The sequence below is a fragment of the Lissotriton vulgaris genome, chromosome 4_1 (assembly GCF_964263255.1).
Source record: "Lissotriton vulgaris chromosome 4_1, aLisVul1.2, whole genome shotgun sequence".
In the NCBI taxonomy this organism is placed as follows: domain Eukaryota; kingdom Metazoa; phylum Chordata; class Amphibia; order Caudata; family Salamandridae; genus Lissotriton; species Lissotriton vulgaris.
Genome location: NC_141691.1, coordinates 1385508511 through 1385535201, shown reverse-complemented (window position 1 = coordinate 1385535201; position 26691 = coordinate 1385508511).

Below are 26691 nucleotides of genomic sequence, written 5' to 3'. Positions count from 1 at the left end.
TGGCTCCCCATTAAAAAATGCATTAATTTCAAAGTATGCTGTCTAGTCCACAAGACCATCAACGGTCAAGGGCCAAAATATCTAGAAAAAAACTTACGGACTATCACCCAACCAGAACCCTCCGTTCCACCTGCAAGCATCTCCTAACTGTTCCTAAAGTCCGCACAGTTAAGAACGGCGACAGATCCTTCTCTAAAAAAGCCCCAGAAACCTGGAATACTCTGCCTCTACACATTAGAGCAGAACCCAACCACCAGAAATTATGAGGAAACTTAAAAACCTGGCTTTTCTAGCTCTGCCTGTCCATCTGTCTTCTCATCTGAGCTCTTCTAGCGCTATGAGACTTACGGGTGATTTATGCGCTCTACAAATACAAATACAAATACAAGGGATGATGAGAGTCCGGCAAACTCCCCTATTCAAATTGCCAGAACCAAGTATTTCAGACTCCATGGTAACCTCCCAGTTGGGTCCTTAGTAGCTCCCCAGTCTAATTTCCCACATAACCACCAGGTGTCTTCTATCTGTCATGACCTGGGTGCTGAGGATAGTGCAGTAGTTGTTGAGGCGAGGCCTAAATCCCATCTGAACAACCTGGGAAACGCCAAATACAGCACACTTAGTAGAACTGGAGAATATAGCACTATGGCCACTAGCCCAGTCCTCGTAAGTATAGACCCTAGGGCAGCCTATATACGAGTGGGCTGTACAGTGGTGGCAAGCCCTGCAGGAACCAATACCACATTGAGGTTTTAAAAAAAAAAATGGGATATGCATAAGTGTACAATATATGAAGTCAGAAATTGAAAAGCACTGAAAACATGGCTGTTTGCAAGGGCGTACCCGTAGTTACTGTTCATTTGTTTTCATGGATTTGCTGTTAGGTGCCTTGATGCCTTCGGGCTTAGTTGCGCGCTATAAGATTCTTTTCATTTCATTTCATTTCATTTCAGAAATGATCTGCACATTGATAACACATTCCAATGACAGTATCAACGTTGAAGTTATCTTGTTAAAGGCATAGGCCAAACATAAAACAAACCCCAACAGTGCAGCAATTATAGTCAATTTAGCAACAAAAAGTGATAGCAGTAGTACATAGCAATAGCATACAGTAAGACCAAATCAGAGATAATACAGACAATGTGTCTCGCAGGAAAATTCAGTGGTTGTAGTCATTAGAGGCAACACAGCACCCCCAATCTTCGTTTATGGATATACTATCTACCCACGGTACCCTATCTAGTGCATCTACAGAAGTGCCACTTCCTGCACCCTCCAGGAGCCTTCCAATAGCCGTCTGCAGCTTAGTTGTCCCACCTCCCCATGCAACCTATTGGCTGTGGTCCAACCCATCACCCCCCATCTCCGGATCAGGTTCTTGTGACAGAACGTATGAGGTCAGCGGTCCCCAGATATCCTTAGGACGGGACTTAACGGGAAGCATATCTGCATAATAATGCGTAAAGTCCTGCCACATGGTCATGGAGTGGATCCAATCCCTAAACTAAGGGGAGCGGCCCCTACCCCATCTGCAGGCCACTTGACGCTTGGCAAACAGCAGTCCCATCGCTATGAATTTGGTGTGTGCTGCTTTGGGGCCTGGGAGAATGCCTAAAAGGGCCATGAGTGGGCATGGAGTAAGTGTTGCACCCACCATGTCCGACAGTCCCTGGAAAACCTGTGTCCAATAAACCTGAACTTGGGGGCATTCCCATGCTAGGTGGAGGAACCCAGCACCTTCTCTATTGCAGCATGCGCATGTGTCAGTTTTGCGAAGGTGAATCCTGTGGAGCTTGGCCGGGGTGTGGTATAGGCGATGGATATATTTAAAATGAATAATACACAGTCTATTATTTGCTGTAACCGCGTCTATCTGCGCGCAGCATGCGTCCCACTGCTCATCGGTGAGGGTGACATAAACGTGTCCATGATGGCCGGTTCATAAGTACCAAAGAATTGCTCCCTAGACCGGAATTGACCCGCCACATACAGATAGCCAAAAGTGCTACAGTTCAATTTCTCCAACATCTGCCTACAGAGTCCCTCAGAAGTTACCTGCAAGAGCGGGTTCCGCAACAGTGGCATCTTAGGTGAGTGCAAAAGAGCTACCCCCAATCGCCGCGCAATGTAGTGCCATGCCTGTACAGTGCAGTCCACGGTGGATGGGTCCCGGTCATGCTCCTGCACTGCAGTGAATAGATGGCATGCCGGGGGTGTTGAAACCATGTATCCATCTTCCACCGCTAGATGCGGCATAAAAGGCGGCGGGTGGAACCAGTACAGTGCGAAGTGGGCCTGTGCACAATAATAATACACTTCGAAATTAGGGACATCGTACCCTCCTTGGTGATATGGCAACATCATGGTTGACAATGCAAGTCTCGCCTGCTTCCCCCCTCAGACAAGCCTCATAAGCTGGGAGTTAAGTGTCTTAAAGAAAAAGGCCCCCGGGAAATATGGTATGTTAATGAAAAGATATAGTAATTTGGGCAATATGACCATTTTGATTAGCGAGATTCTGCCAGCCATTGACAATGGGAGGCGAAGCCACTTGGTAACCAACAGTCCGATTCATCAAGCGAAATTGCGCTCGCAAAGGGCCAGATTCTAAGAATCTGGCCCTTTGCGAGTGCAAGTTTTGCATTTGGGATTCATCATCCCAAATGCAAAAATCGCTATTAGCGAAATCGCATATTTGCGAGGAATTGGATTTAAGGAATCTCTAATAGAGATTCCTTAGATGCAATTCATCAACCAATTTGAAATTGCGAATTCGCAATATTTGGTCGCAATTTACCACAAAGTCTGACTTCGTGGTAAATTGCGAAAAAAGAGAATAAAGCACTTTAGTGCATTTTTTTTCTTTTGCATGTTACACACACACATGTCCTTTGGACATGTGTGTGTGCAACACCTGTTTAAATTTGCATTTAAGGGGCACCCTTGAAATCGCTATCTTATTTGCGATTAGCAAATTGCTAATCGCAAATAAGGAATACTCCTCATTCATTCCTATGGGCCTTTTGGCCCATAAGAATGAATGGGGAGTTATTCCTTATTTGCGATTAGCAATTTGCTAATCGCAAATAAGGATTGTGTAGGAATCGCATCTTATTTTGCGATTCCTACATGAATCCTGTTTTGTGAGTCTGTAATAGCGATTCCTTATGAATCGTTATTAAAGACTCGCAAAACGGGTCTTTGATGAATCTGGCTGCAAGTCTGTGATCTTGTCCATTGCTGTCCCATAATTAAGTCATTTTGGTGTACAAGGGAACCCAAGGAAGCAATATGCTAGGGACCTTAGGGTAGTTATATCTATAACCAGAACAGTGGTCCTTAGACAAGGCACAAATTGACAATCAAATAAATATAGGCTGAATAGACACTATATTCTTTGCCCAGCCGGACAGGTTTATTTTTAGTAAGAAAAGTTTTTTAGAAATTTTTTAAAAGTGCCCTAATCTATGTCATTGTTTTTCTTTTCTTTCTTTCCCATCTTAATTTTCCTTGATGTTAAATATATGGTTTGGCAATTATTGTCCCTAGTAAGGGCTGAGCAAGTTAATTTTGACTTTTTTGAAAAGTGGAAGGCATATAATAAATGTCCTGAGGATGAACCCTTATTACTTATAGGTTCGAAACGTCGTTGACTGTGTCACACTATATGCAAATGAAATGTATTAATTTATGTCAGCAATAGTGTGTTTGTATCATCGTCTGATTGTGAATCAACTACACAGACTGTTCAGTTGCCTTGGTTTTCTTTTCCTTACTGTGTCAGTTGACATCGGCTGGTGTCCTGCTGTTAACACTTTTAAAACATTTCTAAAAAACTTTTCTTACTAAAAATAAACCTGTCCGGCTGGACAAAGAATATAGTGTCTATTCAGCCTATATTTATTTGATTGTCAATTTGTGCCTTTTCTAGGGACCACTGTTCTGGTCCCATAATTGAGTTGCATAAGCACATCCCGATCTCTAGTAAAGTGGATTCCCAAAAATTTAACATCCTCACTCTCCCAAACCAGGGGAAAGTCCAGGCCATGTTCAGGGGTGTTGTCAGTGAGTGGGAAGACCACTGACTTAGACCAGTTGATCTGCACTCCTGATATAGCTCCAAACTTAGTGATCTCCCGGAGAACGGGGTTAAGATTCTCCTGAGGTTTGTGTATATACAGCGTCATATCATCCGTGTATAGGGATGTAAGCAGTTGCCTGGCCGGATATATTAACGCTCTGTGTTTATGGTGTTGACGCAACTTTGCGGCTAGAGGTTCAATGGCCAAGGTAAAGAAGATAGGGGACATAGGACATTCCTGCCGGGTGCCTCTGGAGACTGGGAAAGGAGCAGACTTAGCACCATTTAGAAGCACCAAGGCCACTGGACGGGTGTATAATAACTGAATCCACTGGAGAAAGGCGTCAGGTATGCCTATGTATTTCAGCGTGCCTAGCAGATTGTCCCATTCCAGGGAGTCGAACGCTTTAGTAGGGTCCAGGAATACTGCAACTGCAGAATTTTTGGGGTCGATGTCCTGTAGGACTGCAGCCAGAGTGCGAAGATTGTGTGACGTGGCTCTGGCGGGGATAAAGCCTGCCTGGTCGGGGAGTTTTCCCTGGCTTTAATTGGGAGGTGATTACCGCCTCACTCATCGTTAAGGGCAAGCTACCCTCCTCCAATGCAGAATAGAAGACTTCCTTCAAGATTGGGGCCAGGAAGGGGGCATACGTTTTGTAGAATTCAATGGGTAAACCGTCGGACCCAGGAGCACGACCTAAATGCATTTGCATGACAGCTTCGGTTATCTCATCCAGTTCTAGGTCCAGGCTAAGAAATTTCTGCTGGGTACTACCAAGCCAGGCTAGGGCAGTGTCCGCAAAATAGGATGGCAAATCCAGGGGAGTACCTCTGTGAGACAAATATAATGCACTATAGTAATTTCTAAGTGTATTTAACTGATCGGGGAGGTCCCTATGTATTTTGCCGTCGTCATCCTAAAGTTCCGTTACATAAGTGGAGAATCGGGGTGATCTGACTGCAGATGCTAGGGCCTTCCCAGGGCAGTCCCCCTCAACATAAACCCTTGCTATATGGTGTTTCCCTCGGAAATTACACTCCCTCTCTGCCAGGTCCTCATATTCTGTGAGTTTACTACGCATATTGGCTCTGAGATCCCCCTCAGGTGCTGCGGAAGACAGCTCTCCCTCCATACGCTTGAGTTCTCTTTCTAGTGTGGCTAAGCTGGTGCGCAAAGATTTAAGGATGCCCCCACCCTTAGCTATACACCATCCCCGAACCATGACCTTGAATGCCCCCCAAACTGTTGTGATATTTGGGACCGAGTCGAGATTTCGATCAAAGAAATCACGAATATGTTGTTATAGTTCTGTACGGACAGCTGGGTCGTGTAAATGCAGTGGGTTGAGGCGCCGGTTGCCGTATGGGGAGTGGGTTATGGGTGCGTGTAGCTCGATAACAACTGGGGAGTGATCTGAATGTGTGCAAGCTAGGTGATACACCCGCCCCACCCAAGTAGCCATTCCTGTGGATATGAATAAGTAGTCCAGTCTGGCCCAAGAAGCGTGAAACGCCGAGAAGTGTGTGCCTTCCCTTTTCTCGGGGTGTAGATTTCTCCAAGAGTCCAAGAGGCAATTGTCCTCAATAATATCTCTTAATGTTCGATGAGTGGTAGTGCGGTGTGCAGAGGAGTGATGGGACCGATCTATGTGAGGGAACATAACGGTGGTAAAATCTCCGCCCCAAATAACATAAGTAATTCCTTTCTCCTGTATCCTAGTCCAGAGGCGGAGAAGTGCTTGCGGGTCATCTATGTTTGGTCCATAATAGTTGGCAAAGAGGATGTCGTGGGAGTAAAACCTGCCCCAAAGCAGACAGTATCTACCCTCCGAATCTGCTTCCGTCCCGCTTGGGTGAAAGGCAACCCCTTTCCTGACCAGAATGGCCACCCCAGGGAGTATGTGGAGTACGACGCGGAGCTGCGGTGTGAGGCCTATCTCGAGGCAAAGGGGGGAACCGCGCCTGTTGCCAAGTGTGTCTCCTGTAACATGGCTACCGTGACATGGTGTCTATCCAAATATCCTAAGATCTGACGTTTCTTCCGTGGGTCACCAAGACCACGAACATTCTAGGAGGCTACAATGATACTATTAATATTCTGCTTATCAGCCATCATTCAATCATATACAAGAAATGGCGTAAGGCTGTACTGCTCTGTCTGTAAAGAAAAAAAGGGGCCTGAACTACTTGCTGCATCAAAAAACAGGAAAAAGACCCCCCCCAACCCACCACCCACACCGGCATTCCCAAAGTGCGGGGAAAGAACCCTCTCCCATCCCACAAAACAAACACATTGCAAATACCAAAAATCCCCTTACGATAGCTGCAGGGGGAATGCCCTTTCGGGGTCACACTAGGGGCTCACGACCTGCCCACTTCCCTCCATACTCTCACCCACATACAACCCCGCCATCCGGCGGTGGTCACTGCGAGACGGAGGCAAGTGTCCGGACCTGGCGATTGTCAAAAATATAAAGGTACATATACATCACCAGTGAAGTCCCTGATACTGTCCACAGGTCAATGACGAAGGAGTCCTTCTGCATCCGGTGGGAGATATGTCGCTCAGGCAGGCCCGACGTGGGCGACGAGGATCTGGACCGATTCCTAGCTTCCGATTCCGTCGTGGCCGAACGGCAGTGGCGCCGAAGGTAGTCCTCTTCCTGCTGTGGGTTCAGGAAAAAGTGCTGCGAGCCAAGATGGGTAATCTTCAGTTTCGCTGGGTATAGCATCGCGTAGGGAATCTGCTGCACCTGTAGTTTCTTTTTGACCGCTGCAAATTTGCGTCTGGCGTCTTGCACCATCTGGGTGAAATCAGGAAAGAAGGACAATGTTGTGTTTTCATATCGAACCTGCTCCTTCTCACGAGCTAGCCGGAGGACCCTGTCCCTATCCCTGTAGTTTAAGAATCGGACGATCACTGGCCACGGCGGCGCACCAGGCTTTGGACGGGCCGCCGAGAAGGAGTCCTTGCCAAAGAGGTCTATGATTAAGCGCTCAATGAAGTCTTCCATACGTCCCGTCTGCGTGGATTCTGCAAGGCCCAGGATGCGGACGTTGTTCCTCCGGGAACGCGCCTCTAAATCTTCATTTTTATCGGCTATCATCTTCAGCAGTTTGTCCATTTCTGAGGCGTGTGTCCTGCTTGCCGAGGCGCTATCCTCCGGGCCAGAGATTCTGGTCTTAGCTTCCTTCAAGCGGGTCTCGTGCTGACCTAATTTAGTGACCACTGAGTCCATGAGCGCATTCATTGAGTCAATCTTAGCCTCTATATAGGTAAGACTCTGTTTCATACCCAATAAGATGGCCTTCCAATCCTCACCGGGCGCTTCAGCAGCGTCAGAGTCCTCTTGGTCTTCCACACGTGTCTTGGACGATTTACGCGCCTTAAAGGGCAGCTTGGACTGTTTGGCGTCAGTGCACCCCATGGCGCGGGATGTCAGACGGGAAAAGGCCTCGGAGGTTTATGGAGCTCGTGTTCCAACACAAGACTGTTAGGAATGGGGGTCTTGAAAGCTTCCTAGGCACTTGGGCATTGTGGATGAGCCGTTCCCAAACTCAGGAGGTATCGCACCGGAGCTTCCTCTCGCGTGGTATTAGGCTCGACCACCCAGCAAGGCAGGCCACAATTTTCGGACAGCTAAGTCCTCCCCGCAATCCAGTGGGCTCAACAGGAGGGGGAGACCAGTGCCATTCACACTGTGAATATTAGCACTTACAGTGACATCCAATATAGCGAATACTGGGGGCAGAAAGGAAGACACCGATGGCGCCAACAAGCCTGCACGCCCCACAGTCTCTGCGCAGTCAATGGTGTGGTTTGCAGCCTCCCGAAGCCAGATGCTCCAGAAGCGCTCTCCTGGTATCAGCGAGCAATCTTACTGGCCTGACCTCAGACAGCAATGCGCCCGATGGTGACGTCAAAATGGCGGCTGCTCCGTCCCGGGCGAGAGTCCAGCAGTATGTATGTGGGCCCCCGGGGCAGCGCCGCAGGCACAGTCCGGGCCCGGTTCACAGTCCCCGCAAAGTAGAATGGGAAGAGCCCCCCCTGAGGAGTCCCACTAATGGTGCCCAAATGCAGCACCACCCGGGCTGACACCCGAAAATTCCTGGGGCTTAGAGGGGTGCTAACATCGTCCCTCTCACGCGATCTCCCTTTGCCCATGGGTGGCATCACTTGCCTCTGTAGAGGAGCCTCCCCGCTCCGGGAGCAGTCTGCAGCCGGCACTGAGCAGATGGAGCGTGTGTCCGCAGCGTCGCCTATCTCCTCCGATCTCGAGCCCAACGGCCTGCAAAGCCGCTGTGTCGCCTGATGTGAGTTGGCCGCCGGGAGGTCGCAGCCGTTGATTGGCTCTCTCCGGCCTCCGTCACTCAAGAGAGGCTGCCATTTCTCCTAGGGTTGGAGGTACAGGAATCACACCCCCGGGTGCAGGGCGATCTCAGGAGCCTCGCGGTGCCGTGAAAAATACAATTGGCAATTACAGGATGGGCATGCTGGATAGTTAAAGGTCCGGTGGGGCTGGAGCCATCTAGGTCGTGCACCACCTAGTGCCCCCACATTGAGAGTTTTGTCATGGAATGTCGCAGGTACACATTCTAAGGTTGATAATACAGACTGGGGCTCTTTATTGACCAGTTCGATGTCTGCCTCTTCCAAGAAACCTGGCTAACATCACAAGTGCAGCGAGCAGGTGTTGGCACTTATAACACAGAGGCAGTAGCAAGTGATAGTGGCAGACCCTCTGACGGGCTGTTGACCTGGGTGAGAGACCTCACATGGGTTGTATTGTAGAGGGAACTGAGGCAGTATCAGGTGATATTTTATGTGTCACTATTTCCTTTTCAGCAGGTCACTCCATCAGCATTTACAATATTTATCACAAACCCGTGAGTAACAGACAGGAACCCCCAACAGTTAATCAGCTTGTATCTGATATGGCAGGCCTCTTGGTGGGAACTTTTAAAATAATGAGTTATAATCTTAACTGTCAGTTTGAGCCCCTGGACATCTTTAGTAGCGAGCTTGTGTTGGAGGAGGATAGAGCCTGGTCCATTCCAAACTTATATCACACAAGAAAAGAGCCACGTGTCCGTATTAAGAGGAGGTTAGTTAACTGTTTGAATGTGTTCTGCCATGCAAAACGGGGTGTTTCCCTTTTCAAGATGGTTCCCCTCACACACCAGAGGTGTCATTCTACATCACAGGGGTGCCTCCTCACACGAACGACGTAATCTTTGTGTGGGCTACACCCCCCTCTCTAGGAGGGAGGAGCTCAGGGATATTTTTGTTGAGTCAGGCGTGGTGTACTAAACCCCTATGTGAGCTTGGTGTACGACTAAGCCCCCTGCGTGGGAAGTTGTGCGGGACTGTTGCATGTTTTTTTTTGTTGTTCTAAAAATGCCAATAAAAACACCTTTTACAAAAAAAAAGAGTGCAGTGCTGTGATGGGAGAGTTTAAAACTGGCTACAGGGTTAGCTATATTGTAACTTTATTCAACTACCCGGTGTCAGGATTAAAAGCAGTGAGTCTTGCATGGCAGAACACAATCGAACAGTTAACTAACCTCCTCATATTCCGGACCTGTGGCTCTTTTCTTGTGTGATATTAGATTGGTGGGGAGTTAGCTCACGCAGGTCCTTAAAACTCCTCAAACCCTCAAGGGCATTGATTGACCATTCCAAACTTAACCATCACATAAAGAATGTCCTCAGCTGGCTCTTTAACTTAATGCCCTTACACTGAATCTGAGTGTGTGTCCCTGTAATGGGATAACTCGCTCAGACAGAGATGGGAGGAACACCTAGAATAGACTGCCAAGTACAAGTTTAATTGACTATATGGCAGGCACCAAGTAACCACCAATAGGCGCAGGATACACTGGCGTGTAGAGGACTCAGTGAACTCCATTTATAAGCTGGTGATGAAGAGTCTTGGGGACCTCTGCAACCTAGATCTTCTTCCCAGGAAACACCATAGCAAGGATTTGAAAAGTCCATAATAAACTATTTGAAGATTTTTTTTAAATGTTCTGTTGAAGCTAGGTATCTGGGGATGAGGAAGGCCCTGCCCTTGTGGTTTAACTCAATTAAGACACAGGATAGATGTGATTTTCAAGCCATGAGAGCATCTTTTAAAAGTGTTGTCAAGTAATCAAAAAGAGAATGGGACCAAGGGAGGTGGGAGACGCTTCTTGTCACCACAAGGGACACACTTCAAACCCTATTATCACTTGTAATTAGGTGGAGCAAGCCATTAGAAAGAGCATCCCTCACAAAGCCCCTGGTATAGATAACATTCCAGGTGTCCTGTTCCTGTCCTAGAAGGATATCTGGGGCCCCTACTTAACGAAATTGTTCAATGCCTTTATGAGTGGGCTACCAATGCCTCCATTGGTGGCCAAAATGTTCCCCAACTATAAAAAATGTTTCCCACTGGTGCCAGCTAGTTATAGGCCCATTAACCTTATAGGTATCACACAGAAACTCTGTAGCAGAGTCATCTTATCAAGACTACAAGACTGGCTAGAGGGTAATTCTGTCCTTTGTTCCATGCAAGCAGGCATTCGGAATTGCACATCTGCAATGAATCAAGTATTTAGGCTCCAGCAAATATATTGGAAATCTATTGTGCTTGAAAGGGGCAGATTCTGCGTGGTATTTGTAGATATAAATCTGCCTTTCCCCAGAAATATGTTGTGGCATGTGCTGGCAGAGATGGCTGTCCCAGCGTACTTACGTTGAATTATTGAGAAGCTGCATGAACAGAACTTTGCCCAGGTCCGCTGTGGACGGGTAGGAGAAGTGAAAAAACCCTTTCCAGTTAACAGGGGCATTAGGCATCGCTGTGTCCTTGCCCCAACACTCTTCACCCTGTACATGAATGATTTGTTTGCCTGTCTAAATTAATGTGATAATGATCCGCCCAGACTAGCTAACATGAGATTCCCAGCACTAATGTTTGCCGATAACATAGTACTTTAATCTAAGTCGCCTATCGGGATCCAGAAGATTTTGAATGACTTCAGTAGCTCCTGTGTTCAGAGAAAGTTGGAAATAAATGTCAACAAAATGAAATACATGGTTTTTAACCTGTGTCTCACGACATGCGCCAAATCTACCCTGAACGGATCCCTGTTCGAACAGTTCAATTATTTTTAATATATCGGTATTACTCTCAATGAGAAGCTGAACTGGGCCCAATATTTCTCTAAACAACTGCTCAAATTGAAGCACCATGTTGATGGGCTGTTGAAGGTTCACATGGGGTCCTTCTATTAACCAGTTTCCCAGGTTGTTGCAAATTTACACTTACCAAGCACTTTAAGTTCCAAGCTATGGGGGCACAAGATTACAACATACTTAGAAATAGTTGAGAATCAGCTTTTAAGGAAAGTGCTGTCCCTCTCGGTTAGCACCCCTCTGATCCCGCTAAGGTTAGTTCCTGGGATCAGGCCAATTTCAGATAGAATTTCTGTTGGGCCATTAATGTACTGGAGAAAACTCTTGCCATTCCCGAATAGCTACATTGCCATCGTGAGCTAGAGGAGATACTTAGGCATCGAGGGGCTGGTAACCTTCCTTGGATCAAATATGTAAGTGAGACACTGTTGAATATGGGAATGTCTAACCTTTGGGAAGACCCTGGGAGGACTGGCTTATTTAGCAGCAAACTGGAGCTCAAAAGGCGGCTTAAGCATTTTAAGTTAGTTAGCTCTTGTCAACCAGGGCCTTGGGCACACTGACCAGCTTCTTTTTTAGGGTAAAGGATTTTTACAAAGCCAAACCATTTTTAGATGAAGTGAAACCAAGCCTGGCACGAAAACTGTATGTACAGTTTAGGCATGGTTCCCTCCCACTCTTAAACTATCAGGAGCTATAGAGGGAAAACACCAGGCCACCCTCCTCTCACAGATTATTCATACAAAAAAAGGCCTGGTTGGGGCATGGCTAGCAGCCGATCATGGCGGCAGCCTAATAGCGAGGCTCCAGGAGTGAGGCGGCATCCCCCGGCAATCCGGCATTTATATCCGCTAAAATAACTACTCCGGAAGGGCGAACCGGGTTGAGGACCGAGTGGTGCCCAGCAGGAAAAGTATACAAGCCGTGCGACACCGGGAGATGCTGTGGTGAGACCCGCACAGCGAGGCCTGCAAGAGACGACAAGCAGCGGACTGTCCTGCAATCGTTGGCCGGGCGGAAGTGGAGGTGCGGCGGGACCCCGGTGCCGGAAACCAGCGCAGGAAGCGAGAACCCGAGTAAGACGGGAACCGGAGGGGCACAGGTACCATCTGCAGCCGACCGGAAGAGTGGCGGAGGAGGCCGGCAGCAACGGGAGCCCGCAGGACAACAAAGAAGCAGAGACACGACGTGTGGCTACGGGAGCGGAGTGAGGTGCAGCGGAACCCGCGCCGGCATCCGGAATAAATCCAGCGGGAGGTCAGTGATCCGTAAAAGGGGAACGACGGCGCTGCATACCGCCCCCCCCCGCACAGCAATTCGAAATAAACAGCGGGGAGAGGGTGAACGGAGTGACCTGTGGCGCCCCAAACAGTGGAAGAAGGCGGGGGACCGCTGTGGCGTAAATAGGCCAACAGACTCAGAACGGGCCGATTAACTGCCGGTTCGCCGGTGCGGGAGTGAAACAGCATCGGGCAGGAACGTGCCGCAGGCGGGGCGGCGGGGACAAACGGCCACACATGGACACCAACCCACGGGGTGGTAAGAAAACAGCGAGGGCCTGCAGAGATGAGATAAGGGGCCTGAACATCCTGGCCGCGTGATCCGTCAGAAGGGCAGTGAATAGCTGACTGGGACTGGGTCACGTTGAGGTGGGGTCTGGAAAGGAGGCACGGGCGGAGGCAGCCACTGTGGACGGTGAACCGGTCAGCCGAGAGAAACACAACGCGAGGGTGGCACTGGTGGCCCTACATCAGCAGAACAAAGCAATATTGAGGTATTCGCCCCCCCCTTACCCAGCCCCCATTGGAACTGAGGGAGAGACATTGGTGAAGTCAAACCCGCCGCATCAACGCAGCCGGCGAGGAAGGGCACACCCTGCAAATCCTGCCCATGTCCTATAGGACCTGCTTGCCCCACAACTAGCTCTGGCAAACACGGGACTCCGAACGACCCGGAGATTGCGGTCGGCAAGGAGGGTCGGTGGACCGCAGGAAGATCCTCAGGGCACGGCGAACACACAGCAAGGGGGCGAGGAGGGCTCAGAACTGAACATGACGGGCAGTCCAAACTTGATAAGTTCGCTTACGAGAGAAACAACCCTCCCGAGGCGGAACCCCGCAACTCCACAGGGAAGACACCAGAAGGAGACAGGGCGAAAAAAGCTACGCTGGAGGATGTGATGCGTGCCCTGGCACAGGTACAAGCAACAGTGGGAACCACGGCCACAGAAGTCACCCTGATCAGAGCGGACTTTCAAAAAATGAATGAGAGAGTGAAACAAGTGGAGGTGGTGACGAAATCCTTAGTGGAGGACGTGTCAGAACTGCAAGCGGCAATGGAGAAGGTGATGGCTGAAAATAAATCACTCAGGGACAAGATGGATGATCAGGAACAACGTCCAAATACTGGGGGTTCCGGAATCGGAAGATAAAGGTGCAATGGACCTCTATGTGGAGGAATTGATAAAGACGCACTTAAACCCCAAGGAGAGGGCCCACAGAGTACCTGGTGGCAAACCAAAAATAGGGGCCCCCCCGAGACCGATCCTGGCGAGACTCTTTAATTTTCGCGATCGTGACGCGATTCTACAGGCAGCGAGAGTGTCTCCAGCCATCCAGATCCAAAATTCCAAAGTGGCTTTCTTCCCGGACTACACTGCTGAGGTGGCGCGCCGCAGGAGAACGTTCATGGATGTCAAGAGGGCGTTACGAGCCAAAGAACTGTCGTACTCAATGCTGTTCCCAGTGCGACTCAGGGTGGTGGCGGAGGATAAGGTCTGGTTCTTTGAATCACCAGAGGCGGCACAGGACTGGCTTGAGGGCTGGAGGACTACAGGGCAACCCCACCGCTCACACAGGAATAACCGTAACCACCGAGAGAACAGCCAGGCGGGATCGCAAGTGTCAGGCAGAGGGGGTGTGACCGGATCGCCGACGCATGGACCCTCAGGAGCAGAGGGGGGGTGTCAAATCCTGAACCCCCGGTGTTCGCTGCAGTGCTGTCCGTTGAAGAACTCTACCGAATGGGCGCACTTGGATACTGACCTGGGGAGCTCGGAGGAGGGCAGGGATGCCGCCTGCTCAGGAGGACACTCCACCCCAGCGCGCAAGTAAACTGTTAACGGGATGGGCTAAGCACTCTGCTATGTTGGGGAGGCGGGCGGTTGAAAGCCCGTTCAGCAGGGAGGCAGGGAGGGGGGAGGCAGGGGGGGGTTGTTTAGAAGTTGTTGAAATTCCACAAGTAAGGTCAAATATCACAAATACAAGCATGTGCTGTATGAGACATGCATCAGGCGGGTACACCCCGGAAGCTGGACCTGGTTTCCACTTTTTTAGGTATAGAGCCATCCATGCACGATTCCCAAATGTGTACAGCTGAAGAGGAGGTACTGAGATCACAGGTAGCGCCCCTCCGACTTATGACTTGGAATGTAAGAGGGTAGGGTGATAAGATAAAAAGGGGGATGGTGATAAACGCGATAAGGAGGCAGGGACCAGCCCTGGTGCTTCTCCAGGAAACACACCTCACAGGGGGGGGCAACCAAGGCTCTCGACGGAAAGGGATATAGAATGGAGGTACATTCAGAGTTTACCACGGGTTCAAGAGGCACGGGAATCTTAGTTAAGAAATCGGAACAGTTCATCACATTAAGCACTAAGGTAGACACGCAGGGATGCTTTGCTGCGCTCCAAGGGCAGTGGGAAGGGAGGCTCCTGAAAGTGGTGTCGGTATATATCCCCCAAGCACTACACTCGGTCATGCTGCCAGCACTGGGTGATTTCTTACTAGACCTACCAGATGGAGACATACTAATCGGAGGGGACTTTAATGCAACGGTGGATACACTGGTGGATAGGTTCCCGGAGGTACCTCGGTCTGGTGGTCCTTCCAGATTTCAGAGATTCTTGACAGCAATGGGCTTAGTTGACGCATGGCGTCACACACACCCTTCAGCGAGACAGTACACATACCACTCCACAGTCCATTGCGAATCGACTATTTCTTGGCGCTGGGCGGGGGGCTGCAACACGTAGATACTGTTGACATACACCCTAGGGGGATCTCAGATCATTCCCCAGTTACACTCACAATGTCCACGCAGGAGAAATCACGTAGGAGAATTTACCCAATACACGCATCATATCTTAAGGTTCCCAAGGTGCGGAAGGCACTCAAAGTGGCGACATCGCACTATTTTGCTGAGAATACTGAGTCAGTACAGTCCTCTGCTGTTCTGTGGGAGGCGTATTAGACGATGCTGAGGGGACAGGCTATAACATCTATGACGGGCCATAAACGAGAACGACAACGTGAATTGTCCGAGCCGGAACTGGCCCTACAAGACGCAACCGTGACACACGAGGAGAACCCTACGCCTGCCACGTCCCACGACTTGCTCCTAAGGCAACAGCAATACAGGGAGCACTTGAAGCAGCAGTCAGTGACTCAGATAGTAGAGACGACCCATAGAATCTACGACATAGGGGATAAGGCAGGGAAAATGTTTGCCTGGCTAGACAAGAAAGGAGGTAGCACCAAGGGTATACAGCAGATTAATGACAGGCAGGGGTCAGTGCACACACCCCGAAGAGATAGTAGAGACCCTTGCAGATTATTTTGAGGAAGTGTACACTCCAGCCAAGGAAGTGTCGGCAGAGGTGGCCCGTGCAGCGCTAGGCCATATCCCCACTCCGACACTGACACCGGAAGCAGTCGTAGAAATAGAGACAGACATAACAGAGGAGGAAATACAAAGGGCTATTCACGCAGTAAAGTCGGGTAAGGCTTCGGGACCGAATGGTATCCCGATAGAGTGGTATCAGATGGCGTCGGAGGGACTCAGTGGACCCATGTTGGCAATGTTCACGGATAGTCTGGAGAAGGCTGAGCTTCCGTTAGATCAACGGACGGCGACTATCGTCGCGATTCCCAAGCCTGGAAAACCGCCGGAAGAGTGCACATCGTATCGCCCTATCTCCCTTCTTAATCTTGGCAAAGCTCCTTGCCACCCGGCTGATAGCGCACCACCCACAACTTATACACCCCGACCAGTCAGGCTTTATGCCACACAGGAACACCGCTCTCAACTTGCGCAGGGTGCACGGCGTGTTGGCCAGAGCGGACTCCTTATCAGAGCAGGCGGTTATACTGGCGCTTGACGCAAAGATGGCATTCGACATGGTGGAGTGGCACTATCTTTTCGAGGTCCTGGCACACATGGGATTTGGCCCAAAATTCACTGCTTGGATCCGGCTGCTTTACAGTAAACCGGTAGCACAGGTGGTGGCGAACGGCCATATTTCTCGGGCATTCCTGCTAGAGCGAGAGACCCGTCAAGGATGTCCCTTGTCGCCGCTGCTCTTTGCGATTGCACTGGAACCGTTGGCGACTCTGATACGTTCTACCCCACTACTGAAGGGGATCACATGGACAGAGGGTTGGGAAGACCGCATATCCCTATATGCGGATGATATGCTGGTATACCTGACGAAGCCGGAGTGTAGTATACCGGCGCTGCTGGCGCTGTGCGACAAGCAGGGGGGAGTATCGGGATATACTTTGAACTGGACTAAGTCAGAGATTTATGTCTTACAGGGCCCACCACCCGCACTAAGCGAGGATTGTCCCCTGAAAATGGCGGGGTCCTCCTTTCGATACCTGGGTGTTCATGTCACTAGGGACCCAACTGAGTTCTTTCAGAAGAACCTCACATCGCCGTTGGAACGATTGAAACAAGACTGTTTCAATGCCGCTGACATTGTTAGGCAGAGCGGCGCTATACAAGATGATGTCACTGCCCCGGTTTTTGTATATCCTAGAAAATACGCCATATCCTGTGGCTCCGGGGTACTTTAGGCGGGTGTCTGCAATGGTGGCAGGTCTCATGTGGAATAATCGGCCGGCACGCATAGCTCAGGCAAAATTACACAGGGGGTGGTATGAAGGAGGGATTACGTTGCCAAACCTGCAACTGTACTACTGGGCCACCCAACTGAAGCCCATTAACCAGTGGCTGCATGCACCTCAGGAGGACCCGGCATACAGGGAGGACAGGGTACAATTGGGTACCAACAGCATACTGGCGACTCTTTATGAACGGCGAATTGTGCGCATGCTCACGGGACCCACAAAGCTTACGGCAACACTGTGGCACACGGCACAGGCAAAACTGGGGTGGAAGGGGAAAATCACACGACTCACCCCATTGTGGGACTCGCGAGCCCTGGGTAATCTGAGACGCAGCAAGGGGTTCACACTTTGGGATAACATAGGTCTATCCACAGTGGGAGATTGATGGGAAAAAGGCACAGTAATCCCCTTTGACCGGCTGTGACAGCAGTATGGGCTGCGGCCCACGGAACTGTATTGCTACACACAGGTGCGACATGCTCTGCTAGCAGCCGTCCCACGTGACACAGAGGTCCCAGAGGCATCTCCTCTTGAGGATCGTCTCCTCACGGATAACATGCAGGAGCGGGCAACATCTCTCACCTACCGTAAATTGATTAATAACTTAGAGGATCCGACAGTAAAACTGAGAGCCAAGTGGGTGGAGGACATAGGGGAAAGGGACGATTACGAATGGAACGAAGCGCTGGCGTCACCTAAGGAGGTGGGCATATCGGCGAAATTTAGGCAGGTGCAGCCTAAAATTTTACATAGGATGTACTACACAAGGAAGATGCTACACACAATACAGAGGGCACAACACCCATACTGTCTTCGCGGCTGTGGAGAGGAGGGAACACTGTTACACACTATCTGGGAATGTCCTCGCATTCAGGAGTTCTGGAGACAAACGATGCGCACTATATCACAAACATTGGGGGTATCCCTGGTCCCTGAACCACGAAAATGCTTACTAAACATATGGGAACCTAACGACCTTTCCAGACACGGACAGCAGTGGTCCATGATTGGCATGATAATAGCTAAACGCGACATAGCACAGAAATGGGGTGCGGGTGACACCCCCACATTGACACAGTGGTGCACAAATATGGACAGGGTCATGATAATAGAGAGGACAGTATACACTAATAGGGCGTGTCCACATAAATGGAATAAGATATGGACCCCGTGGAACGCTTTCAGGGGGTACATATGTGAACCTCTGGAGGAAGATGACACAGTGAAGTCAGAAGAGGAAGGGGATGACGACTAAGAGGAGTGGAAGCGGGGAAGGGGTGAGGACCCAGGATTAGACCCAGAAGCACGAGTGGGAGGGGGTGGAGAGGACGGACTGACGAAGGATACACATTTGATCACCGCGCAGACTCGCCTAACTGAGAGGGAATGTGGTAGTGGCAGGCTAAGTGGTCTCACACATAACAGACGCTCGGCAACTGCAAGTCGGAATAGGGGAATTGTACTTGCTACTTGTATGACTCATGACCGAAGTGGAAACTTCTTGTTAATATTGTTTAATGTTATAAAAATTTTAAAACAGACCTATACCAATCCGCAATCCAAACGCGAACCGTACACACAAATAACGCAGCCGAACCCCCGGGTTGTCGGCACATGGGCTGTGTAATCCAGATGCTAAGGTCTACATGCGAAAATGTTACGGCCGGCCCCAGGGGTTGTAGGCCAGGAACAATGTATGTTGAATGGTAAAATAAAGGTCTTTTATAAAAAATAAAAAAGGCCTGGTTACAAGAGAGTGTCTTAAATATAACTCTTGAAGACTGCTTCTAGAGTGGGAATATCATTTTCAACCCACTCTTTGCTACCCTGTCCACTTATTTGCAGTCCCAGAACTCTCAATCTAATATAGTCTTAAAAAACACCCCACGAACCGCGTTAACAAAGTGTCCAACCACACATATCCTTCCCCCCAACATATGAGTGAAAAATACCTCACAGAAAATAACGTTTCACAAAAATAAGTGAGAAAGTGAGAGAGCACCTCACGTATGCAACACCAGGGAGGCTACCAGCCGGTTCTCGCCAGTATGCCCACGTATATCATCATTGGTTGCCAACTCACAGAAAATAGTGTCCAGTGCACAGAGAAAATGGAACAGAGGGGGGCGTGGCCAAGATCGCGATGGAGTGAGACGCACCTTCAAGTCCCTCCGGCACCACGCGATATATAGCTTTGTTGTAGCTGCCTCTCGGGGGTTTTGGCGTCCCAGGCCCTGCAGTGCCCAAGCTTTGAAGTCTGCCTGAGGTGCCCGGTGGTCCCGTGCTGCCCGCTGAGACACGGCCTTTACGGGGCCGGCCTGCGTTGCATCGAGCCTGCAGGAGGAGTGCCCCGGCGTGGTGGCTGCCCGCATCGCCGTGACCAGAGGAGCCGAAGACCTGCCCTGGCGGTGCTCTGCCTGACCCCTGACTGCTGCGGAGTGGAGAGCTGGGAGGTGAGGTCGCGGCGAACCGGCGCCCGGGGAGAAGCTGGGCAATTAACGGGCGCCTGGACTTAGCTTCCGCGACAAGGCCGCTCCAGAAACTCGAGGTCGGGGCTTTTAGGCCTGTGTAGGCCCCGACCAAGAATAGCGCCCGCCTCTCTGGGCCGCTGCCACGGAGGTTCGCGTTGGGGGCTCCCGGCGGGTGAGGAGACATTAGGGCCCCACAGCGCTGCCAGAGCACACACAGCATCTGCCGCCGGACCCACTTTGTGAGGCCTGCTGAGGGCCAGGGCAGCAGAGGAATACCCGGCCTAGTGGAGCCGGCCCTGGGAATACGTGGGCCCTGCCTGACCACGTGACGACTAATCATAGAGGGGGAAATAGCCATCCACTTACCCTAATGTCCTGGAAGAGCAGTTCAAAGAATTGTACAGGGCAAATCCAAGGCGGGAGCGACCTGTATGCCCCGATAGCTGACTGGCCGGTGTCTTGCCACGTGGTTCGGCTGGGCACTACTCGCGTGGGGGCCTACGCCGTTGGAGCATAGCTGAGGTGGGCCTGCGGCCTGGTGGAGCCTGGCTGGGTCCCTGACCGGCAAGCGGAAGGAAGGGCAAGGTCCTCCCTAATCATGCAGACTCCTCCTGGATTGGCATTGAAATCCTGAGTGTGGAGCGGAGGAGGGCTAGGGGACGCAACTAACGAGCCGCAGTTTCGGCAGTCGGTGCGAGGCCACCCCGGGAAGTCACGGGGCCATTGGACAGAAGCAGTAATACCCCCCAAGACATAGCCTCAAGCATGGCGTCCAACAGGACAAAAAAAGACAAGCCAGGGAAAGACGGGATCCTGAAGGGAACGGCGCAACCCGCTTCACCGGCCCCCGACAAATCCCTTAAAAAGGGTGACAATGGAGAACCCGCGACCAAGGCCTTTATGATCGAGCTTTTCGTGACCATCAAAGAAGACATCTCAGAGCTACGTTTGCAGCTGGCCTCAGACCTGCGTGAGGTACAGAGGGATGTGGACGGCGTGGGGGAGCGAGTTGCGACGCTGGAAGAACACTACGTGGGAACAGCGGAGGATATTCATCGCCTGCAGCAAGATGTGACTTGCCTTACGGAGCAAAACATTGACTTGCAGGCCCATACGGAGGACTTGGAAAATAGGTCCCATCGTAATAATATTCGCATTCGCTCAGTTCCCTGGAAAGGTGAAGGGGCAGATCTGAGGGAGTATGTTGAGGTGCTATTCAAACACGTTCTTGAAGGTGAGGACATCCAGACCATACGAATGGACCGAGTACACCGGGTTGGTCTGCCAAGAGGATCCCAAGCGCCACCCCCGACATCCTGGTATGCGTTCATGATTTTCAGTTGAAGGAACGGATCCTTCGGAACGCACGGGATCTGGCTCCCCTCCGGTTCCGAGACCACCGCCCCCTGCTCTACCAGGATCTAGCAGCTTCCACACTGCAAGAGCGCAGGGCCTTCAGACCAGTGACCATGTATCTCCAGGAACAGAAAGTGTCCTATTCTTGGGGGCACCCCTTTCGTCTCATCTTCCGTTGGCAGAATAAGCTGGTCCAGGTGCGTTCTTTGGAGATGGATCTTCTGGGCTTGGAGAGCCAGGTCCCGGCATCCGGGAGCAGCGGCTCATCTGGCAGGCGACGACGGCGTTCTGCAGAGTAGCAGAAAGTGGGCAATCCAGTGCAGACGGGAGCCCGGACCTGTCGGCAAGGTTGCAAGAACGGGGAGCCGCGGTCGCTTCTGTGGCCCAGGTTACCGACGCAGCGGCCGCCCAAGAGGAGGTGACCCCTTGATCCCGAGGGGCTATCTGCAGGCGCCGTAGAGGGCCACCACTCTGAGGTAACACTCGTTCTTTCTCTCCATGATTGTTAAGGTGCCCGACGACACAATCTGGAGGAACAGTGACTGGTGCCATGTCCCCCTGTCCTTCAGACTTTTCCTCTCTTGTTCTATGTATTGTTTCCTTTCTCTGGGGATGTTGGGGGGTCGGGCGGGGGTGGTTGGGTGGGACAGTGGTGGTATCGGGAGTAGGCCTACAGAACGGATCCCGCGGAACCTGCCTGCGGGATGGGCCGGCCGGGGGGGGGGGAGGTCGAGATGGGGGGGTCCTGCGAGGCAGATCGGTCTTGATATGAGCGGATGTTGCATGCTACGCTCGGGTTTGGGGGGGTACTGGGAGGGGGGTATTGTTCATCTGACCGTTCACCACGGTGGGCCGGGGTCCCCGGACCTTGCAGAGCTGTACCATAAGAATTTCCAATGCCGCCTTTAACCGTAGGCACTTGGAATGTGAAAGGGTTAAATTCTCCCCAAAAACTTCAAAAGACCTGGAAGTATATCATTGATCATCACCTTGATATAGTGGGCCTCCAGGAGACTCACCTGGCTAAAAAGGAGGAATCACGCCTTAAGCACAAGAAGTTTCCATTAATCTACAGATCCTCCGCTGCCACGAAGCACCGGGGGTGGCCCTTTTGTTTCGCTCGACCCTACAATTCCAACCTATGGGTGTGCAAAGTGATAGGGAGGGTCGCTGGATCATGGTTAAGGGCCTCCTGAGGGGTAGACTCTGCACATTTTTGGTACTGTACGCACCTAACACAGGGTAAAAAGCCTATCTACACACGCTGCTGAAGGCCGTTATTGATTTTGTAGAAGGGCCGCTGATTGCTATGGGGGACTTTAATATGGTATGGCAGAAAGACCTAGACAGCACACACACCCAGAGGTCAGACACGGGCACGTTCTCCCCCGACACACAACAACAGATTTCGGATATGGGACTTTTTGATGCTTGGCGCTTTCTATACCCCTAGTCCAGAGATTTCACCTTCTTCTCTCACGTCCACCGCTCCTATTCTCGGATTGACTACTTCTTCCTGAGCAGGTCGCTTTGTGGGGACCTAGGGGAGGCCAAGATTTTCCCCCTATCGGTATCTGACCACAGTCTGCTTGCGGGGGGGCTCCAGTGGGGTGTGAAAAGCAATGATTCCTCCAAGTGGTACAGCCTCCCTGGTCCGGGACAAGCCTTCATGCACCTCATTACGGGGACTCATTAGTGAATTCTTCACCCTCAATGACCCAGGGGACACCTCAGTCTTCACCACATGGGACGCCTTCAAGGCGTACCTCCGGGGACACTGCAGAGCCCTGAATGCCGCTCTTAATCGGTAGCGCGGGCGGGAGCAACTGGAGGAGGAGCTTTCCTCCTTGGAGAAAGCACACAAGGAGAATCCTTCCAGATTAGGACTCCGACAGCTAACGGCAGTCAGGTGTAAACTCCGAGCCCACTACAACAACAGGGCCGAATATACCCTGCTGAAACTGTGGTGCCTCTCTTACTCCCAAGCAATAAGGTGGGGAGACACCTTGCCAGGCAGCTGCGGGACAAAAGGGAACAAGAGTACATAGGGGGGATTCAAGACGCACATAGCGACGTGACGCACCAAGATGGGACGAAGGCGGAGCTCTTTGGAGCCTTCTACAAGTCCCTTTATACAGGGGATCACCAGGAGGCCACTGCCCAAGCCGAATATTTGCAAGGGCTGACGCTGCCTCAGGTCTCGGTGGAGTGGAATGAGTTGCTGACTGCCCCCATCTCCAGGGTGAAGTGCTGGCTGCCATTAAAGCCTTAAAACCCCACAAAGCCCCGGGGGCGGATGGATATACGGCCATCTTCTATAAAACGTTTGCTTCTGAACTATGCCCCCACCTGGTCCAACTATTTAACCTTATGGCAGAGGAGGGTGAAACCTCCCGCACAATGGCAGAAGCGCTTATCTCCCTCATCCCCAAACCCGGTAAAGACCCTAGTAAATGTGCTTCCTATAGGCCCTCCTGAATTTGGATGCGAAGCTCTATTCCACCATCATCGCACAACGGCTCAACGATCTTATGCCGGCCCTCATTGATCCATATCAATCAGGGTTTATCAAGGGACGCCAGACCCATGATAATACGCGGCGGGTGATACACCTCATTGAAAAAGCGAATAAGTTTAAGATCCCAGCTGTTCTGGTGGGCCTAGATGCCGAAAAGGCATTTGATAGGGTGGATTGGGGGTTCCTGTTTCATACCTTAGCAGCCTTCGGATTTTCCTCCAAATTCATAACAATGATACGAGCAAACTACCTCTCCCCCGATCCCTAGTAGCAGTGAACGGCCGATTCTCTTCCTTCTTCGAACACTCCAGGGGTACTAGGCAAGGATGTCCCCTGTCGCCGCTGCTATTCGCTCTTAGCATTTAACCCCTAGCAATAGCAGTGAGAGCCAACCCTGATATCCGTGGACTACCCTTCACTGGGGATCCCACAAGATCACTCTCTTTGCAGATGACGTCCTCCTCTCCCTCTCAGATCCGGGCCACTCTCTTCCACATATGCAGGCAACACTGGACCACTTTCCCCTCTCCCTTCACACCCATACATTTCATTCCCGCCTTCCCTCCGGCATCACTAGAGGGCCCCTTCATGGGCTTAGAAGGACGGCGGTTGTTTAGCACTCACACACCTGTTTCACAGTTATGACCCGCTCACCTTTGAGAATTGCAGGAGGGACTATGGAGTGCGGGATAATGAGCGATACCACCACGCTCAACTATTACATTGGGCGCTCTCCCCCCAGGTGCGGGAGGCGGCGACTCGTCCCCTCACACAGTTTGAGGCCTTCCTGACCAGGGCTGCACCCATGAAAGGGGCAATTACTTTCATCTATGGGTTCCTCCTGTAGTTTACCCTAGGCCCGGTATATGCATATGTGGGAAGGGATCCTCCAATGAGACATCTCAGAGGCCGAATGGTCTCACCTATGGTCTGATATTGCCAAGTTTAATCACTCAGTGGAGCTCAGGGAGGCACATATGAAAACCATTATGGACTGGTATCTACACCCTGCCAAACTAAAGCTGATTTTCCCGGGCACCTCTGATAGGTGTTGGAGGGGTTATGGGTTCCTGGGGGACTTCCAGCACATTTGGTGGGACTGTCCCATTATCCGCCCATTCTGGGAGGAAATTCTAGCCCAAATTAAGGATATGATGAGATACCCTATCCCTACCTCGATGGCCGCCACCCTGCTGGGCCTCCGTGATCCTGATCTCGAACATCAGACCAGGGCGGACAAGAGGATCTTGTGGCTCAGCATTGGAGCTGCCAAACTAATGCTGGCGGCTGCATGGAAGAAGAAGGAGGCTCCGGCCACTTCTCTCTGGCACTCGAGGCTTTGGAGGTTGCTTAGTATGGAGAGGATGGCAGACATCTTTTTAGATGACTTCAAGAACATTGAATTTCACTGGGGTCCGCTGGTGGCATTCCTCTCATCGGGCCTGCCATTCGCGGTCTGTCCCCCTAGCATGCGCAGTCTCCACATGTTTCAGGTCTGAAACCCTGCTGCTCTACATATGGTTTCTTGTCTGCGCCTATTGCTACCACCACTGGGGAGGGGGGTGAGGAGAAGGGGGGGGGGGGGATTCCGTTTGTGTCTATGTTTGTAAGGACATCCCGATTAAGTGCACCATTGCAACAGGATATACCGAGCCACGTGCCCATAGCAGGGTGCCTTGCATTACTGACAGCCGTCTGTGCTCGACCTCCTGGGGGGCTTGACCAAGAGCACGCATTGATATGTTTTGTGCAGCTGTGTCTTCTCAGCATTATCTTCCATAAGGGCTTAATGACTGCTGGCCTATATGCGAGTTACATGGCACTACCTTGGACATTAGGCCAAATGATGAGACTTGAGCACGATTTCCCGACCCCCTTCTGTTGTGTCGCTCTTGGGCAATTGTTTTGGCTACCCCCTGCGTGGGCTGAAGTGCGGGATTGTCGCATGTCTATTCCTATTTGGTTTTCTTCTTACCTAATGATCAATAAAAACACTATTGACAAAAAAAAAGGAACAGAGAAAGTAAATTAACTGCCCCAGACCATAACCCGTAATATGCAAAGAACAACGTGTTCAATGCAATTAAAATCGAGTTAAGACTCACTATTAAAGTACCATCTTTATTATGGAATTGGAGCTTACTCGAATTAAAAGCAAAGCATTGTTGCTAACCTTTTCCAGGAAGGCCAACATGTTTCATTGCCAATTACATATGTTGTGGCAAATTCGTCAGGGCGAGGGGTTCAGTCACTCTCCTCTCTCGACACCACTTTGTATAATGCGGATTGGCTGGTAAAACACAAAAAACAACAAGAACAGTGGTTCTTTCTTACTCGCACATGATCAACCAGATAAAACTTGGTAAAAATAACCGTATAATCATCAAGCATAGTTCTTCAATCATTGATAATTACCCGGCGTCGGCAGAGGGCTCTCATACCAGCCTACACCAGACCAGACAGGGGTGTGTTCATCACTCTTACCCCCTTGTTCTAAAGCACTCTTGTTGCTTATTGTATCACCTGTGGAAATAGTAGCAAAGACTGCACATCAATACTACGCTCAGTGTGTTCCCATTGGTCTCATTTGCTGCCTCTCAGACTGTCTAGTTATTGTCATGTAGCAGATGTCACTCTCATGCAGCATCCATACAGCTCAGTCGCTCCCAACTTTTCAGTGCTGCTTGCACGTACACGGGACTAACTGACTGCGTATCAATAAGGGCTGTGGCCAATGTATATGACATAACCACCCGGTGTCGTCTGATATTGCACATTTAATTATTTGCACCGCTAACTGCCCCCATGTATCGACTCATCCATCCGCGTATGCTTCTGAGTGGAATCCCCATTGTTCAAAACCCTTTGACCTGGGCAAACCAAAATCTAATGTCTATTTACAACAAGGGGTGGTGAGGGATAGAGTCTCTGAATTAAACAGAAATCTCTCACCCAGTCAAGAGATCAGGGCTAGATCCAACACCGTTTTTTAGCTCACTGCACCATCCCAGTTTCAGAACCTGGCTGTATGCAAATTAGTCTGTTCCTGTCCCAGTGCATGATGGGAACAGGGCAAACCAAACTACAAAAGCCAATTCTTACACTGGGAAGGAAACAAGCTCCCGGGGACCGGTTTCTGGCATTACAGCCGTCTTCGGCCCGGTTTGCTTGA